At 37.8% G+C, this 5,665-nt stretch overlaps 1 protein-coding gene across 3 annotated transcripts in view; it reads right to left on the bottom strand.

Moving 5' to 3' along the window:
• Window positions 1-4,672, bottom strand: part of LOC133639730 (gastrula zinc finger protein XlCGF57.1-like) — a 51,630-nt gene extending 46,958 nt beyond the window's left edge. For 2 of the 3 annotated variants that reach the window (XM_062033297.1, XM_062033296.1), the window contains exon 1: window positions 3,707-4,652. The gene's annotated coding sequence lies outside the window, so the exon portion shown is untranslated. Of the gene's footprint in view, window positions 1-3,706 lie in introns of all 3 variants that reach the window. The other variant, XM_062033298.1, reaches the window with a different exon arrangement.
• Between the last annotated feature and the right edge of the window lie 993 nt (window positions 4,673-5,665).

Raw genomic sequence — 5,665 nt, forward strand, 5'->3', positions numbered from 1 at the left:
TTATTTGCTGTATTTTCTCTGGAACAAAACAAACAAACAAAAAATATTCATAATTTGAAAGAATCCATTCTTCCAAAGGCAAAGGCGTTCATAAAAAAAAAAAAAAAAAAAAAAAAAATTGACCACTTAAAATAATTTTAGGATGTTGTTTTACAATTGAAGACAACACTTGTTCTTTCTGTGATAGGGAAATAAAATAGTTTATGTTATGAATGTATATGCAAAGTAAATCTCTGTGGGATGATGTACAATATTGGCTTTTGCCTGACACTCCACACTTGTTTTCTGAAATGTATATTGTTTTGGGGATGTTAAAAAAGAAAAAAAAACATACAAAATGTTTAAAACACAATAATGAACATTTTTGTTTTATCTATAAATGTAAGTTTGTAAAAACAAAACCATCCTTCCACAAACAATTCAGCCATTTTCTCTCACTTTTATATTGCATAAAGGTCTGGGGACATACATATAAAACAATCACAACACAATCATCATATTACAAAAGAGAGTAATAAAGATAATTAATACAATTGATTTGTTATAAATTCCCTTTGTCAGAAGATTAAGAGAAAGTTCCCTACTTAATATGATAATTGTTGAATATAATTGACTGTATTATTGTTGACGTAAACGAGCTATTATTGTAGTCATGCACCTTTAAGTTACGTCTGTTTTGAGTCAGGCAGTTTACCGGGCAGCTATATTTACTTTTCCGGGGTCCTTCGGGCAATGTGTTGAACAGTGTGATGTGAGAGTGTGCTTAGCTGCTGCTGCTACAAAGCAATATATAAAGAAGAAGTTAAAAAGTAAAACGGTGTCCTTATTCCCTAACCGGAGTACGCTCACGGGTGAAGAGTCCCAGCACAACAACAACAACATCAGTTTAAACATATCGTTCTTTAATAGGATTATAAAGACCCAACAAATAATTTATAAAGTCACACATTTTAAAGGCCTACTGAAATGAATTTTTTTAATTCAAACGGGGATAGCAGATCTATTCTATGTGTCATACTTGATCATTTCGCGATATTGCCATATTTTTGCTGAAAGGATTTAGTATAGAACAACGACGATAAAGATCGCAACTTTTGGTATCTGATAAAAAAAAGGCTTGCCCCTACCGGAAGTAGCGTGACGTAGTCAATTGAACATATACGCAAAGTTCCCTATTGTTTACAATGATGGCCGCATGAAGTGAGAGAGATTCGGACCGAGAAAGCGACAATTTCCCCATTAATTTGAGCGAGGATGAAAGATTTGTGGATGAGTAAAGTGCAAGTGAAGGACTAGTGGGGAGTTGAAGCTATTCAGATAGGGAAGATGCTGTGAGAGGCGGGGGTGACCTGATATTCAGCTGGGAATGACTACAACAGTAAATAAACACAAGACATATATATACTCTATTAGCCACAACACAACCAGGCTTATATTTAATATGACACAAATTAATCCTGCATAAAAACACCTGCGTGTTTGTTACGCTAGCTCCTAGCTCCTCTGCTAGCTCCTAGCTCCATAGAACACGCCAATACAATTCAAACACCTGATCAACACACACAATCACTCAGCCCAAAAGACCGTTCACCTAACCCAAGGTTCATAAAGCTTATATATTTTTAAAAAGTTACGTACGTGACACGCACGTACGGTACGGTACGTGTTATGCTAGCTCCTAGCTCCTATGCTAGCTCCTAGCTCCATAGAACACGCCAATACAATTCAAACACCTGATCAACACACACAATCACTCAGCCCAAAAGACCGTTCACCTAACCCAAGGTTCATAAAGCTTATATATTTTTAAAAAGTTACGTACGTGACGCGCACGTACGGTACGGTACGTGTTATGCTAGCTCCTATGCTAGCTCCTAGCTCCATAGAACACGCCAATACAATTCAAACACCTGATCAACACACACAATCACTCAGCCCAAAAGACCGTTCACCTAACCCAAGGTTCATAAAGCTTATATATTTTAAAAAAGTTACGTACATACGCCAAAAAAAGTTGCGCACATACGGTCAAGCGATCAAATGTTTAGAAGCCAAAGCTGCATACTCACAGTAGCACGTCTGCGTCTTTGTCATCCAAATCAAAGTAATCCTGGTAAGAGTCTGTGTTGTCCCAGTTCTCTACAGGCGTCTGTGTATCGAAGTCAAAAGTCCTCCTGGTTAGAGTCTCTGTTATCCGAGTTCTTCCATCTTGACTGCATCTTTCAGGAATGTAAACAAAGAAGCGCCGGCTGTGTACTGTTGTTGCTGACTACGTTCGAAAAATACGTCCATTTCGCACCGACAACTTTCTTCTTTGCTTGCTCAGCTTCCTTCTCCATAATGCAATGAACATGATTGCAACAGATTCACGAACACAGATGTCCAGAATACTGTGGAATTATGAAATGAAAACAGAGCTTTTTCGTATTGGCTTCAATGTGGAAGGCATACCCGTGTTCGCCGGGCTACGTCACGCGCATACGTCATCCTCAGAGGCGTTTCGAACCGGAAGTTTAGCGGCAAATTTAAAATGTCACTTTATAAGTTAACCCGGCCGTATTGGCATGTGTTATAATGTTAAGATTTCATCATTGATATATAAACTATCAGACTGCGTGGTCGCTAGTGGCTTTCAGTAGGCCTTTAAAGTTGAATCAAGTGGAAATTGACAGAGTATATGAACTAAATTCTTGGGAATACAAATTGATCATAAATATGTTGGAAGCCGCATATTGAATATATTAAGGAAAAATATCCAAATCCATTGCTACTCTGTATAGAGTAAGACATGCTGAATAAGAAATGTCTGCATATGTTAGTGTTTCCCACACATTCATTTATTTGTGGCGGCCCGCCACGAAAGAATTAAGGCCGCTTCCTGTCCAGCTTCTCAGGCAAATCATATAGTTGATGTAGATGCCCATATTGGCTGTTCAGATTTACTTTACAAAAGAGAAGTGTAGGATCAAGATTCTTCTTCTCAGCCGGATGCCGGGAATCCTTCTGAAATGTCCTTTTTATCACCCGCACTCCCCCGCCCCCCTTTTACCTTGAAAATCCCGCCCGGAAGTCTGCAAATAAAGAAACACTACTTTTTGTTAGTGGTTATAAGCTAGTGAGCTAATTGGAGTGAATATTAATGGCCGACTTTCCCCCCCCGCGACCCCGTCTTTTTCATGTGTCGTAAGGGGGGACCCGTAGAGGGGGGAATGAAGGTGGCTTTACCAAGGGCCCCCATGCAAAAAAGTCATGGAATGGTAAGGGAAAAGGATAAGCCCTCCAGTGTCATGTTTTGTGATCATGTCTTGTTTAGTTATGTTCTGTTTGGTTAAAACTCCATAGTTCCTGTTTTTACGCATCCTTGTTTGTTTTGTCACCATGACGACCCATTAGTATCACCTGCCTCATTCATGTGACTCATGCACCTGTTTCAATCAGGTCATTATTATTTAAACCTGGTTTTTCAGTTGGTCGTCCTGGCGTCATCACTTTGTTTCATGATTAGTTCACGCTGCTTGTTTCATGCAATTTCATAGTCCATGCTGACCTGCTCACGTCACCGCAAGTACGTTTTTGTTTATTAATGCCACAGTTAATGTCTTTTGTTTCATGTCCATAGTTAGTGTTAGTTTTGTTCCCGTAGCCAAGTTTGTGTCTACGCCTTTTGTTTACACTTTTTATAGTAAGAATTAAATCATGTACTTACCTTCACGCCATGTCCGGTCCAGTTCTTTTGCATCTCGGGAAAACAATCCATGCAGTAAACTGCACCAAAGTCCAAGTCTTGACATCCAGCAGCATACCTCGAAGATTGCAAGTCGTGCTCTTTCTTTTTTTTTTAATCTCTTTTTCTGTCCATCATTTCACCTATTTGGGTTCAAAATATCACCCAAGCAAGTCTGTATTTTACGGACCAATGTGAGTTTGTGATTTTCTATGCAAAGCCAAAGCCATGTCCCCCCTTATGACGAAAAGTCGGATGTATTTTTGGCAAAAACTTTTTTTTTGCTTTTTTCCCCCGAAGTCCCGGGATGTTTGGAAAACTTAATTTTAGCGAAAACATTGCTTTTTTTCACTAAAATGTCGTATGGAGGATTTTTTGTGTTTGCGAGCGTTTTGGAAAAATGGAAGTTACACGCCTTGAAAATCTTGGAGCAGGCGCAGACGGTTCATCAAAAAGAAAGATTTTTTTGGCCAAAACCCGTTTTGGAAAAAAACTGTTTTGCTTGGGGTCCACCCTTACGACTATTCTCCTTCTTCTTAGTGTAGAAAAAAGGTACTATATGATGCAAATACATTCATTTGGGCGCTTTCCCCGGGAGCAAGAGTCGTAAGGGGGGACCCCATGCTTGACTTCTATCGATATTTGCAGTTGCAGCATTTTGTTCATATGAAGGTGAAAAATGTAACAAAGACAAGCATATGTTTAATTGAACTGTTTACAAAAGCCTACAATTCAGAAACTATTGATAGAAGTGTTTCATGCTTGCATAAGAAATCATATTCAACTTGATATATTAAAAGAAAATGGGAGAAGGAAGGCGGGATAACTATATCTGAGGAACAATGGACAATAATATGGAAATATCAATGGACTTGTACCAGCTGTTTCCAGTTTGGCTGGAAAAGTTTTTTTTCCATTTATTTATTTACTATCTGTTTATATTATTTTATTATTATTGTTATTATTATTACTTTTGTTTTTTGTGCTGTTTCTCTTTTTTGGGGTGGGAGGGGTGGGGTGTCATCGTTGGGAAATAAACAAAAATAATATTTTGACCTTTAGGGCAGACAATAGATGTATGATGTATGCAAACATGATGTAATGGATAAGAATGTCTGATGCTGGATGTCTATAAAAAAATAAAATAATAAAGTTAATAATTTGTAAGTAAAAAAATACATGTTAATGAAGTAAGAGTAGTTGTATTGATAGAAGTAGTACTCACTTCTCTCATGCGGACTGTAGCCTCCACATAAAAGACAACAATCCTGCCTTCCAGTCACAGTGTGCTGACATGACACTAGATTGCTTATCCCTCATTATCCAGGGTGTCAATCTTGGCTCAGCTCATTTCTGAGAGTCCATTTGTCACATCTGGTTTGCAATCAAGACTATTTAAATTGATCCTTTTTCCACCTTCATTGTCCGGACATTATTCTTTGTTCACGGGTGACCAATGACTATCCTTTTTGATGCCAATCTGTAGTACGCACGTACTTTGTGGACGCCATCTGCTCCACATTTCCTGTGAGTGTTTTGCTGGGTTTGTTTTGTTTTCTTCATAGTTCCCTGTTCTCTCGCTTTTTGTTCTTTTATCAATAAATATCCCTTTTTTTACTGCACGGTGCCACCTCCTTCATCTGCATCTTAAACATCACTAAAATATTTTATGTAGCATTCCCAATTACCAGTTTTAAGTGAAGTCTTGTGAAATTTCCACTGTCATGTTACTCTTTATAATTAATTAATTAGTAAATTAAGAAAATATTTACTGGGTCCTGCTGCTGTTTCACTTTTTGTGGTGTAATTTTCTTACCTGTTAAGGAAAGTATTTAATCTTAAATATATAAATAATCATTTATATTGGCAGCCATAGTGATTCATTTATTCAGCAGAACATTAATACTTGGATCTGACAAAAAGTAAGCACAAATGCTGTCT

Source organism: Entelurus aequoreus, linkage group LG22 (genome assembly GCF_033978785.1).
Source record: "Entelurus aequoreus isolate RoL-2023_Sb linkage group LG22, RoL_Eaeq_v1.1, whole genome shotgun sequence".
Taxonomy (NCBI): domain Eukaryota; kingdom Metazoa; phylum Chordata; class Actinopteri; order Syngnathiformes; family Syngnathidae; genus Entelurus; species Entelurus aequoreus.